Source organism: Chiloscyllium plagiosum, unplaced genomic scaffold (genome assembly GCF_037043375.1).
Source record: "Chiloscyllium plagiosum isolate Xiang-an unplaced genomic scaffold, Cpla_swu_hap1 HiC_scaffold_28, whole genome shotgun sequence".
Taxonomy (NCBI): domain Eukaryota; kingdom Metazoa; phylum Chordata; class Chondrichthyes; order Orectolobiformes; family Hemiscylliidae; genus Chiloscyllium; species Chiloscyllium plagiosum.
Window position 1 is genome coordinate 35,631,008 of NW_028270166.1, and position 13,529 is coordinate 35,644,536.

Below are 13,529 nucleotides of genomic sequence, written 5' to 3' on the forward strand. Positions count from 1 at the left end.
ACAATTCTAGAACTTTACTTCCCCAAAATTTGTATCACCTGGCAGTTCAATGTTTCAGCACATTCCCCTTATAAGTTGGGATGGTTAAATTACCCATTGTTCCTTGCCCTAACAACAGTCTGTAGAAAGCCAATACCTCCAGCATCAATCCTTATATTGACTTCTAAACTGGAAGAAATAATCATGATGTCTTTCAGAGGCATACGTCATTTAAAAAATTTAATGAAATCTCACTTCAGCCTTTCTTTGGAAATTGTCCCTGAATGCTGAGTTTCTCTTTGCAGCTTATTTTTTAATATTTGATAAAATGTTGGTAAATCTGCACACATATCTTCTCTATAGTGTTAAAACCCTTTCTGGAACTGAATACCCAGAACCACATATGTGACCCAAACTGTAGCCTTTTGCATGCATAAATTTATTATGATCCCTTTAATCATGTATCCTCCCTCTTCTGCCTTGAAAGCAAAGCCATATTTCCATTGTATTTTCTTTTAAATCAAGCTCCCAGAAACAATTCGATCAAAACAAGTGCAATTATTCCTCTGTGAAGGGAATATAGAAATCCCATCATCTTTTGAAGATGAGTTTTCAATAATTCTCCATGAAAAACTTAAAAACAGTTTGTCATTTACATGCAAATATTTATTTCACAACTTTCAGAAAAGATAATTAATTTCCTATTGCTTAATAATCATGAAAGTCAAAACTTGTAGTAAAGTTCCTTTGATCAATCCATTGAAAAAGACAATTAATAACTGGTTTAAATATCTATGAAAGTTTAATTCTGATTATTTGCATGCTTTCCATTAAAGGTATGATACCCTCAAAATGTGAAAACTGTAAAACAACAAAGGCTTTTTAACCATAATGTTCATCACAGCCCAGCCGAATGTGATGGATTATGTTACCACTTTGTACAGCCACCCCCCATTCAATCTGCGATCATGACTCCAACCTTTTAATGGCCCACCATATTAACTCTCCACCTTGCCCTCAAATTGATGTTTCTGGCCTTCAGCCTCCTGTATGCTTAAATCTTAATCTTATTTTTTACTGGCTTTTGCTTTTGGATGGGAGCTGTTCACCATTCTGTCAGTCTCGGCCTCTCTGGAAGTTTTTTTTGTTTATTTTCTTTACTTACCCCATTACCATTCTCTTTGACTCTGCCTCTCCAACTATTTTATCAAATAATGTCTCCCACCTTCCACCCTATCACAGAACTTTTCTTTGTTTTCCCTTCCACCTTGCCAAGTTGACCTGCTTAAAACTTAAACTGTTTCAAATTTTTCCCAGTTCCGATGGAAAGTGATCAACCTGGAACATTAACTCTATTTTTCTCTGTCTTGATGGTACAAAATATAGACTATTCAGCTCGAAAACCTTATCGACTAATTTAAAGGCCTTGAAATTTGGGGTTCATAGAAAAATAGGTAAAACCAGCTGGGACAATTTAAATTGGCCACCAAAGTCACCTGACCTGTCAAACTCACAGGAATGTCTAATGGCTGACACTTACTCTCACACCCAAAAAGGTTATCCAAAGGTAACTACTTACCACTTAAATTTATCATCTGGAATGTATAACTCACAATGAAACCTTTGTCTCAAGATTTCTCAACTACAGGTATTGCTGGAATGAAGACTTAAATCCAAAACTCGTTGTACAAAGAGGAGAATTGCAAGGCCTCTGCCTATATCAAAGAATAACAGAGGAACTCTGACAACAAACCATTGAAACCTGTATAGGACTCAGGAAGATCTTAACAATTGTAAGGTACTAGATATGTAATGCAATGTCTGTCACAGACTCAGCCAAGAAACCTTTTGGGAATGCATACAAGAACCTTAAAGAGAGTTTCTGAGAGCATTCTCAGAAGTAATTGAAGAGCAACTACCATCTCTCCCTTTTATCTATCTGAAGTAGTTGTTACCTAATTTCCACACAAAGAGTTAGAGAAAGTCATCAAGAAACTAATCATTTTCAATAGTTGGTACCAATGACTGCATCTAAGGTAGGAAGGATATTATTAAGCTGGAGACGGTTCAGAAAAGATTTACTAGGATGTCACCAGGTATGGAAGATTTAAGTTATAAGGAGAGGCTGGGAATGTTTTCACTGGAGTGTAGGAGGTTGAGAAGTGACCTTAAAGAAGTTTATAAAATATTGAAGGGTTAATGGTAGTTGTCTTTTCCCAAGGGGAATTTTACGCTCGGAGGCACGTTTATAAAGCGAGAGGACGAAGGTTTAAAAAAGGCATGAGGATGGAATGGCACGTGTGGAATGGACGTCCTGAACAAGTGGTCGATGTGGTTACAATTACAATGCTTTTAAAAGGCATTTTGCTAAGTACATGAATCGGAAAGGTTTGGAGGGATTTGGACCAGGAGCAGGCGGGTGGGACGAGTTTAGTTTGGGATTATGTTCAGCATGGACTGGTTGGACCAAAGGATCAGTTTTCATGTTGTCTGATTCTGGATTAGTGGTGCTGGAAGAGCACAGCAGTTCGGGTAGCATCCGAGGAGCAGTAAAATCGATGTTTCGGGCAAAAGCCCTTCATGAAGAATGTTCCTGATGAAGGGCTTTTGCTTTTGCCCAAAATGTTGATTTTACTGCTCCTCGGATGCTGCCTGAACTGCTGTGCTCTTCCAGCACCACTAATCCAGAAACTGGTTTCCAGCATCTGCAGTCATTGTTTTTACCTTCATGTTGTATGACTCTATGTTAAAATGTTTTACCTCAAATATTCCAAACTGTACATTCTTTTACCTTCCTTTGTGTTGGACACTATGCCTTTTAACTTGATCTTTAAATATTGACCCAAGTCAGAGCACAAAGGAAGTATGGTTGATGTTGCATTTTCAAATTATTTTGCTCAAGTTGAACAGTTGATAAATTTGCTCTATTTTGACTCATGAAAACATCCTCACAGCAAAATAGCTAATTACATTTTAAATTAGAGTTATAGGCTCATAAAAAAAAAATCTTTGTGGTGACAAACTGAGGAAGTTGAACAGACGGGTGTCAGTACAGCTCCTCTTCCTGGTCATACCAGAATACTGTCTGCCGATTATCTCCAGCATTTTTCTATTTTTACTGCAAATTTCTAGCATTTGCATTACTTTGCTTTTGCTGTGATTGATCTTCTCTGAGCTGTAAGCTACACTTTCCAGTGTCATCATTGCAATAACAGGTACTTGAGCTGATTTTCATCTTCTTTGCTGAATTCAGGCATTAGGGCTACAAGTTGCTAACTTGATTAGCTTTGATTAGCTTCCCTACAGTGTGGAAAAAGGCCCTTCAGCCCAACCAGTCCACACCGACCCTCCGAAGAGTAACCCACCCAGACCCACTCCCCCTAACTAATGCACCTAACTCTACGGGCAATTTAGCATGATCAATTCACTTAACCTGCACATCTTTGGACTGTGGGAGGAAACCGGAGCACCTGGAGGAAACCCGCGCAGACACGGGGAGAATGTGCAAACTCCACACAGACAGTCGCCCGAGGCTTGAATCGAACCTGCGTCCCTGGCGCTGTGAGGCTGCAGTGCTAACCACTGAGCCACCGTGCCACCCTCAACTTGATTGGCATCAACTAGCTAAGTAAGGTACTCAGATAAATTCTTTGAATCTATGTGTCACAAAAACAGCACATTTTCCCACAAACAAATGGTTTACTAAGTTATAAAGCATTCTGTTTTTTGGGCACTTAAAGTGTCATAGCTATTTGAATCAATTTTTAAATCATCTCTCTCAATGCATGATCAAAAGAAGCCTGCAACAAGTTTCAGCTTTCATGTTTATTATGCAACAGGATTTTAATTATCTTTTCTGGACGTTAGGAAATAAATTAAGTATTTGCATACAAATGAAAATGGCTATGCAAATTCTTCAAGATGCAAATTCTTTAGATTTTAAAGTAACAGAGAATTGAAAACTAATCTTCAATAGATGTTGGGATTTGCATATTCCCTTGACAAAGATTATTGCACTTGTCTTCCTTGCGTTTGAAATTTTGATTAAACAAAACAGAAAAAACTTGGCTTTGGTTTAGAGGCAGCAGAAGCAGCCAGTGTGTTTTATCAATCTGTTCCCCAACCCCAACCCCCTTTCCACTGAAGACATTGACTCAATGGGGCAGCATGATGGCTCGGTGGTCAGCACTGCTGTCTTACAGGTCATTCGATTCCAACCTCTGGTGACTGTCTGTGTGCAGTTTGCACATTCCTCTCATGTCTCTGTAGATTTCCTCCTACAATCCAAAGATGTTCAGGTTCAGTGGTCTGGCCGTGCTACATTGCCCACAGTGTCCAAGGAGATGTAAGCTAGGTGGATTAGCCATGGGAAATGCACTCGGATTGTGGGATAGGTATATCCACCACAGCTAACTTCATCTCCAAGTAATTATTCCCATTGAATTTAGGTGCAGGAAGTCAAGAAACAGGTAGAAAATCTTCCTCAGTATAAATTAATTTGTGTATCAGTTCCTTTTAGACAACCACAGCAACTAACTTAATGATGCCCATTCTGCAGGGTGTATTATTTTTAATCACTGCTCAATTAAATATTATCCGGATTGAGCATATGGAGACTGGAGGATCAGTTGTCAATTATTTATTATAATTTCACCAAATGTTGGCCTCACTGGCATTTGTAGGACATTTGTAGTTGCCCTTGAAAATATGGTGGTAAACTAATTTCTTGCCTATTCACTCATTGAGGAGAAAAATCAGGTAGGTCCTAATATGTGTCGAGAGTATGGTGCTGAAAGACACAGCAGGTCAGGATCTGCAGAGCAGGGGAATCAATGTTTTGGGCATAAGCCCTTCTTCAGGAAGGGCTTATGCCCGAAACTTCGGTTCTCCTGCTCCTTGGATGCTGCCTGAGCTGCTGTCTTTCAGCACCACACTCTTGACTCTGATCTCCAGCATCTGCAGACCACACTTTCTACAGGTCCTGATATTTGTATGTGCTCCTTCTCATGATAAGGCAATGTTTTACCCAGACTCCCAGCAGATATACAGGAAGATCTATAAATACTTTTCAGCACAGTTATAAAGAACAAAATCAGATGTGTTTTTAACATTAAACAGAATGCATAGTAATACCCAGGGAAAGGATTACTGCAAGATGCAGAATAGTAATAGAATGGGAAGGAATAAAACATCTAGGATCATTTTCTTATCTGGTTCACTTTCTAGCAGCGGATGGGAAAAGGAATCGAAATGGAAGGAGATAATGCTCACAAATCAAACCTTTAAACTGACCAACAGTTGTGTTTTCTCTCCTATGTAACTAAAGACACTAGAGAAAATAAACACTATCTGTTGAAGCCTCAAGCCTGACTGACTCTCTCACAGCATTGGTGCCCCATCTGCCTCCTTGCTTCCTCTTTAAAATCTGGCACCAAATGCATCATGGCATATGGCATTAAATTTTGCCCAAATTTCCAGAAGAGAAATGTCTTGCGACCAGACAAGGAAAGACCACCTTAACAGCCAAACATTCTTGTTGGCTTCAAATGATCAAGCAACCAGCTCAGTACCTCCACTAGGAAATAACGAAAGAGAAATTATTTTAGAGTGGAATTGGCATTTAATTCAATGGGTCTTCATGCAAAAAAAAATGGTGACATGGGTATCCTGCTAGCTCATCAGCTTGTGGGTGAGACACCCACTGTCTCCATTAAAGGCTAGCACTGGAATCCCATAGAGGGTTTTTAAAAGATTGCTAGATATTGGTTGAATGATTTTGCACAAGTTGGGGGGTGTATGCATTGTGAAGGAATAGTACAAGTGACCTTTGCAAGTTCTGAAAAAGAGGGAACTCAATGTCTGCACCTGATAGTTGTGTAATCTATTGCCATAGATGTTTCTCATAGCAGAACACACTTGATCATACCTTTGGATCTCAATCAACTGCAAATCTTTTGATGGGTTGTGCAGCTACTGTTTTGCAGTGGGCAAAATCCAAAAGCATGCTTCCAATGAGGTCTCCAGTGAAGACAGCAGTGTTGTGTTACCATTCTGCCTTCCTCAACCTTTGGTTTTACCTCGGCTCTCTGTACTGTTGGTTGGAGTATGATGTTGCAGATTTGGAAAAATGCCTGGGTCATACCTGCACTAAAGCAGCATCCTTTGGCTGCATGGTTTGCTGTTTTTGAAGGATACTCAATGTCCAGACCATGCAATCTTCTCAAACCCTGCTGAGGAATCACGCTGAGACAGCTGTTCCTTTGGATTTGGGGAGTAAACTGACTCGAGAATTTGCCAATTGTGCCTATCACCTCTTCAATTGCCTTCTTGCAGATCCTCTTCTTTCTCCACCAGGCTAAAAAAAACAGTCGCAGGCCAAATGAATTTCTCAGTTATTCCCAAGGGCTAGTCTACACAAAAAAAAGTTAAAGATTCCAAGTTTTTAAATATTCTTTTCCCGCTTTAAAAATGGTCATGGCTTTCATTTTTAAAAAAACTTACAAAACAACTTAAGTAAAAATAGAATTAAATTATGGAAGCACTGAGCAAAACAGACAGTATTTGGATGGAATCCTCCCAGCTACTGAATGTCGTGGATAATGTAAGGACATTGGGAAGATTGTGTGAGATCAGCAGTGAGGAGATCCCCATATACTCAACTAAAAGTCTAATTTTTCAAGCAAGTGTTGAATGCTGAGATGAGATTCTCACTACAGAGCAGTGAAAGGCCCATTTACATGCTTCAGTGTCCATGTTATTGTATCATCTCACCTCCTCAATTTGCAGTTTCTCATCATACTTCCCATCAAACAGATAATAGATGGTGACAATTTCCCACATGAAAGGCAGAGCGGTTACTGGGTGACACCAGCTCACCAATTGCACCTCTGGCTCTCCACCAGTCACTACTAAAGTCTCAGGGCATGCCTCATGGGAAATGACCATAGGCACCGCAGTCTACCATAACCCCATCCAGCTCCCCCTCAGCAAAGCCAGGTGCCAATTACCCTTGGTCTGACATGTCTGGGGCAAGTTGATAGAAACTATCCAGGGCAGCTGCAGGCTACCAGTGCTTGACCAGGTGAACACAGCTAGGCTTGCAAGATGACATCAGTCCAAGGAATCTAGGGAGGTCCCAGCTGTGGCAAGTGGAAAGTGAGATTGGGAAGAAAAAGATAAGCAAGAGGAGCAAGTAAAGGATGTAAAATCTTGATGAGAATATCTTTTCGATTCATCTGCCATTTAAAGCCAGACTTATACTATGGAGGTGTACAGCACAAGTCCGGAAATCTCCCAATGCAGCAAAACTGTTTCCATGGAAACACACATGATGGGAGAGTGCCGAGGCAGGCTAGCTAAAGACTTGCTTCAATTCAAATCAGCAGCCTTTACTCTTGGAGACTCTGACGCAGTTCCATGAAATTTGTTAGCCCCTCAAATTCTCAGCCTCCAGTCCCCCACTGCACACATCCTCAAGTCCTCTCCATGTCACCTCATCATCCATATCTCCTGATACCAAAACCCACTAACCCCGATTCCACTAGGAGTACATATCAGGAGCGATGTGGGGATCAGAAAAAAAGACTTTGAACAATCTAATAAAGCTTACATTCATACAGAAAATAATCTCTCATTTAGAATATAAAACAGAACAGTACAGCACAGGAACAAGACTTTGGTCACCATGTCCTTGCCGACTATTATGCTAAACTAATTCCTTCTATCTGCACATGGTCTGTATCCCCCTACTCCCTGCTTGTTTGTGAGTCTGTCCAAATGCCTCTTAAATTTCGGTAATGCATCTGCTTTTACCACCTCCCTTAGCAGCAGGTTGCAGGCACTCACCACCCTCTGTGTAAAATACTCTCCTAACACATCTCCTTTAAACTTTCCCTCCCTCACCGTAAACCTGTGTGCTCAAGTATTTAACATTTCCACCCTGGGATAAAGACTCTTACTATCCATCCTATCCATGCCTGTCATTGTTTTATATACTCCTGTAGGGTTGCCCCTCACCCTCCGATGCTCTAGCAAAAACAACCCAAGTTTGTCCAATCTCTCCTTACAGCTAATACACTACAATCCAGGCAACAGCACCTCCTGCAAAGTCTCCATATCTTTCCTATAGTGTGGTGACCAGAACTGCCCACAATGCTCCAAATGTGGCCTAACTAAATTGATTTATGAAATCAATTAATGATTTGAAATTCCTTCAATCTGCTTGGAAGACAAGCAGATTTCTGTTTAATAATCACATCAAAGACAGCTGATTCTTTACGAGCCTCACATCTGTCAATCAAATTTTAACTTAGCTCTCGACTGCAACAAATAGTTTCTGAACTTTACGAACTCAGGCAAACATTTGTAATGTGCTCAGTTATAACAATAGCCCAATGTTAGCAATAAAGTCTGGTTTTAATTCCAAGTCTAGATATTAATGGGGTTTCTTCTAAACTGCATCAGATTGTCTGTCAATCCATGCATTCCAGCAGCATTTTAGTCAGATAGCTGCCTAGATTATATTTTAAAGGCTGGAAATTTAACTAACTTCATGTCATGGAACATAAATTGATCTTATTTACCCTTCAGGGATTTAGGTTTGTGTTGCTTCTGTAAATCCCTGACTCCCATTAAATAAAAGCAAATTACTGCGGATGCTGGAATCTGAAACCAAAAGAGAAAATGCTGGAAAATCTCAGCAGGTCTGGCAGCATCTGTAAGGAGAGAAGAGAGCTGACGTTTCGAGTCTAACTGACCCTTTGTCAAAGCTAAAAAAAGGGAGAAATAGGGAGGTAAAAACAATGACTGCAGATGCTGGAAAACAGAGTCTAGATTAGAGTGGTGCTGGAAAAGCACAGCAGTTCAGGCACTGCTCCTCAGATGCTGCCTGAGCTGCTGTGCTTTTCCAGCACCACTCTAATCTAGACACAGGTATTTATATGAGGCTGAGAGAAGGTGAGTCATGGCTCTAGAAGCAAAGGTAGCAATAAAGAGGTGATAATGACAGTGCATAGAGAGATTATAGGGAGATTAGGAGCTGTGAATGACCAAGGCTGAAGCCAGTGCTATGTGACAAAATATGTGGGGGATGGTGGGGGGGGATGGGTGAAGCAGAGGCAATATGGAAAACAGGGGAGAAGGGTAGCAAAGAGGGAAGAGGAGAGAAAAAGGTGATGAGAGTGTGGGGAGTGAGAGAAAGAGAGACAATCAAGAAATGAGAGGTACAGAACAGTGAAAAAAAAATTGAAAAAGGTAAATAAAATAAAATTACGGAGCAGAATGACAACAGAGGGGTCGAGATGGGATAATCATCTGAAGTTGTTGAATTCAATGTTGAGACCGGCAGGCTGTAACGGGCCTAGTAGGAAGATGAGATGCTGTTCCTCCAGTTTGCGTTGAGCTTCACTGGAACATTGCAGCAGGCCAAGGACAGATATGTGGGTATGGGAGCAGGATTGTGTGTTGAAGTGGCAAGCCACGGGAAGGTCTGGGACCTGTTTGCGTACAGACCGAAGGTGCTCAACAAAGCGATCACCCAGTCAGCATTTTGTCTCTCTGATTTAGAGGAGACCACATTGGGAGCAACAAATATAACAGACCAAATTGAAAGAGGTACAAGTGAAACGCTGCTTAATCTGAAATGAGTGTCTGGGGCCTTGGATGGTGAGCATGGAAGAGGAAATATCCATTACAAGCCCACTGACTCCCACGGTTATCTGGACTACAGCTCTTCTCACCCTACGTCCTGTAAGGACTCTATCCCTTTCTCTCAGCTCCTTCGCCTCCGCCGCATTTGTTCTGATGAGGCCGCTTTCCAAAGTGGTGCTCTTAATATGTGCTCCTTCTTCTCCAACCATGGCTTCCCACCTACCGTTGTTGACAGGGCTCTCGACAGCATGCGGTCCATCTCCCGCACCACGACCCTCACCCCCTCCCTCCCCTCCCAGAACAAGGATAGGGTCCCTCTTGTTCTCACCTTTCAACCCACCAGCCTTCACATGCAAAGCACAATCCTCCACCACCTTCACCAACTCCAACACAATGCCATCACTAAACACATCCTCCCTTCCCTCCCCCTGTCTGCATTCCGCAGAGATTGTTCCCTCTAGGACAACCTAGTCCCCTCCTCCATCCATTACACCTAACACCTCTCCCAACACACACGGCACCTTCCCATCACACCTAACACCTCTCCCATCACACACGGCACCTTCCCATTACACCTAACACCTCTCCCATCACACACGGCACCTTCTCATTACACCAAACACCTCTCCCATCACACACAGCACCTTCCCATCACACCTAACACCTCTCCCATCACACACGGCACCTTCCCATCACACCTAACACCTCTCCCATCACACATGGCACCTTCCCATCACACCTAACACCTCTCCCATCACACATGGCACCTTCCCATCACACCTAACACCTCTCCCATCACACATGGCACCTTCCCATTACACCTAACACCTCTCCCATCACACATGGCACCTTCCCATGCAATCGCAGAAGGTGTAACACCTGTCCCTTTACCTCTTCCATGCTCACCATCCAAGGCCCCAGACACTCATTTCAGATTAAGCAGCGTTTCACTTGTACCTCTTTCAATTTGGTCTGTTATATTCGTTGCTCCCAATGTGGTCTCCTCTATATCGGAGAGACAAAACACCGACTGGGTGATTGCTTTGCTGAGCACCTTCGGTCTGTATGCCGTCAGGTCCCAGACCTTCCCATGGCTTGCCACTTCAACACACAATCCTGCTCCCATGCCCACATGTCTGTCCTGGGCCTGCTGCAATGTTCCAGTGAAGCTCAACGCAAACTGGAGGAACAGCATCTCATCTTCCGACTAGGCCCGTTACAGCCTGCTGGTCTCAACATTGAATTCAACAACTTCAGATGATTATCCCATCTCGACCCCTCTGTTGTCATTCTGCTCCGTAATTTTATTTCATTTATTTTGTTTTTTTTTTCAATTTTTTTTCACTGTTCTGTACCTCTCATTTCTTGATTGTGTCTCTTTCTCTCACTCCCCACTCTCTCATCACCTTTTTCTCTCCTCTTCCCTCTTAGCTACCCTTCTCCCCTGTTTTCCATTTTGCCTCTGCTTCACCCATCCCCCCCATCCCCCACATATTTTGTCACACAGCACTGGCCTCAGCCTTGCTCACTCACAGCTCCTAATCTCCCTATAATCTCTCTATGCACTGTCATTATCACCTCGTTATTGCTATCTTTGCTTCTGGAGCCATGACTCCCCTTCTCTCAGCCCAGTATAAATACCTCCCTATTTCTCCCTTTTTTGTAGCTTTGACAAAGGGTCAGTTAGACTCGAAATGTCAACTCTTTTCTCTCCTTACAGATGCTGCCAGACCTGCTGAGATTTTCCAGCATTTTCTCTTTTGGTTCCTGACTCCCATTCTCAGTTTGGGACATGAAAATAGGGTCTTCTTGAACTTAATACCCACTTTGGCCTAATAAGTTTCTAACGGCCATGCTCAGCCTGAGCTTGTGATTCACAATCCGTCCTCTTTCACTGTCAACAAAAAAGGGATTTTCTGAAAGTGGGAACTTCTGGTTTGGGGTCCCACCTGTAATTTCGAAAGATCTTTAGAGTCAGGTTCAACTCTGCAACAATTTGGCATTGTGCACATTTGTTTCTACTAAATGAAAATTAGTGCATTGTAACTTGATACAATATTCCTGATACTGTGGGTAGATTTCATGCCTCATGGTATTCACATATTGAGTTTACTTTTAGGGCATTCACTATAAATTGGAGAACTCCAGCTCCTGTGACTTTAATGGTTGCAATAAAGCATCCATCAGTGGAAGAGTCATTCAAGATTATAACATCAGTGGAGCAGACACATTTGTAACGCTTTATTGCTCCACTTGCTTCATGAAAATAATTTGAAGTTTCACCAAGATACGTGAGTTTCTGATAATTACAATTTTCAATTTCTCTCCTTCTATCATGAAGGTAGTTTCCTTTTTCACTCCAAGTTTAGATAGCAAATGTTGGTGAGTAATTTAAGATTCCCTACAGTGTGGAAACACTCTTTGGCCCAACAAATCCACACCATCCCTCTGAAGAGTAACTCACCCAGTCCCATTTTCCTCTGACTAATGCACCTAACACTATGGGCAATTTAGCATGGCCAGTTCACCTGACCTGCACATCTTTGGACTGTGGGAGGAAACCAGAGCACACCCTCACAGACATGAGAAGAATGTGCAAACGCCACACAGAAAGTTGCCGAAGGCTGGGATTGAACCTGGGACCCCGGTGTTGTGAAGCAGCAGTGCTAACTTCTGAGCCACCGTGCCACCCCAACCTTAAAGAACTTTGTAGTTAATTTTAAAAATTTTTAGACTTGTTTTGAAAGCATTCCAAGATCTCTCTATCCTTTATCCCTTTCACCTGCTGCACTGCTCTCTGGGATATCTCAGCTCCTCCCAGTTCTGGCCTCCTGATCATCCCACACTTTAATTATTCTGTTGTTTCACCATAATTTCAGTAGCTTGGGTCCAGAGAGCTGGAAGTCCTTGTGTAAGTCTCTGCACCTCTCTTTCCTCCTTGAAGATGCTCGTATAAGACCATCTTTAAACTCTAGGTCATTGTTCTAGCTGATGTCAAATTCCTTTTTTGTATTGACCCTTTAAATGTTTTTCTGCATTAAAGGTGCTGTATAAATGTAACCTATTTGCAAGCCTGATTCATTCTTTGCACAGATTTGCAAGAGTGGGTAGATCACTGAGTCACAACTACACATCCAAACATTACTCACGCCTTCTGACTCTTTGACCCACTTGTGCAAATGTTTTCATAAATGTTGAACGTCCTGCATGTTTGCATTAAAGCTTCAAAGGGGTAAATCAGTTTCGAGATCCATAGGAATTTAGGGGCAATTAAATTACTGGTGAAAATAATTTTTTTGACCTTTTGCCCATCTATCAATTCCTTCACCTCAACATATATCCATTATTACTTGTTAATTCGGACCATTACACCCAGACCCTGGGACAAAGTTCCCCAATTTATGATTGTTTCAGATAGGTTACCTCAAATGCTTAAGTCCCTAGATAAGCAGTGAAGAATTGGGTCTGCTTAGACTATCAGGCCATAAGAACAGAAGGACATCACTCGACCCATCAAGTCTTCTTCACCATTTAATGAGATCATGGCTAATCCACAACCCCACTTTCCTGCCTTTTCTGCATAACTCTTGAATCCCTTACTGAATCAAAATCTATCTCTGCCTTTAATTGATTTAACAACTCAATCAGTACAGAGCTCTGTGGCAAGCAATGTGACAAGTTCAATACTCAGTGAAGAAATTCTTCTCTACCACTGTCCCAACTAGGTGACCCCTTATTCTGAGATTATGCCATCTGCTCCTAGACTCTCTCACAAGCAGAAACAACCTCTCAAGCCTGGCAAGCCTGCTAAGAATCTTATATGTTTCAATAAAGTCTCCTCTCTTTTATCTAAACTCCAGTACTGATAAAGGGTCACTGGACCGAAATGTTAACCTTGGTTT

General features: G+C 41.9%; 1 long non-coding RNA gene across 1 annotated transcript in view; it reads left to right on the plus strand.

Annotated features, from left to right (window-relative positions):
• The first annotated feature begins 1,683 nt into the window (after positions 1 to 1,683).
• The window catches only part of LOC148142526 (uncharacterized), a 28,162-nt gene continuing 16,316 nt past the window's right edge, over positions 1,684 to 13,529 (plus strand). The window contains exon 1 of the long non-coding RNA XR_015751941.1: positions 1,684 to 1,777. This is a non-coding gene — a long non-coding RNA (uncharacterized LOC148142526). The remainder of the gene's footprint in view (positions 1,778 to 13,529) is intronic.